The sequence below is a fragment of the Palaemon carinicauda genome, chromosome 43 (genome assembly GCF_036898095.1).
Source record: "Palaemon carinicauda isolate YSFRI2023 chromosome 43, ASM3689809v2, whole genome shotgun sequence".
Taxonomy (NCBI): Eukaryota; Metazoa; Arthropoda; class Malacostraca; order Decapoda; family Palaemonidae; genus Palaemon; species Palaemon carinicauda.
Window position 1 is genome coordinate 60,441,113 of NC_090767.1, and position 756 is coordinate 60,441,868.

Below are 756 nucleotides of genomic sequence, written 5' to 3' on the forward strand. Positions count from 1 at the left end.
AATATTATAGAAGATATATGAGTTTTTATTGAAAAAGGACCCTATTTTTGGGGTCCGAAACGAGTAAGGGCCGGGGTCATAGATAATGCCCGAAATTTTTCGGTGTCAGATTTTGTGTTAGACTACAGCATAGAGTCGTTTTATGGGTATAAATGTGGTCATCGCATATTTTCGCTCTCCGGCTAAAATTATAGAAGATATATGAGTTTTTATTGAAAAAGGGCCCTATTTTTGGGGTCAGAGATAATGCCCCGAAATTTTTCGGTGTCAGATTTTGTGTTAGACTACAGCATAGAGTCGTTTTATGGGTATAAAATGTGGTCATCGCATATTTTCGCTCTCCGGCTAAAATTATAGAAGATATATGAGTTTTTATTGAAAAAGGACCCTATTTTTGGGGTCCGAAACGAGTAAGGGCCGGGGTCAGAGATAATGCCCGAAATTTTTCGGTGTCAGATTTTGTGTTAGACTACAGCATAGAGTCGTTTTATGGGTATAAATGTGGTCATCGCATATTTTCGCCCTCCGGCTAAAATTATAGAAGATATATGAGTTTTTAATGAAAAAGGACCCTATTTTTGGGGTCCGAAACGAGTAAGGGCCGGGGTCAGAGATAATGCCCGAAATTTTTCGGTGTCAGATTTAGTGTTAGACTACAGCATAGAGTCGTTTTATGGGTATAAATGTGGTCATCGCATATTTTCGCTCTCCGGCTAAAATTATAGGAGATATATGAGTTTTTATTGAAAAAGGACC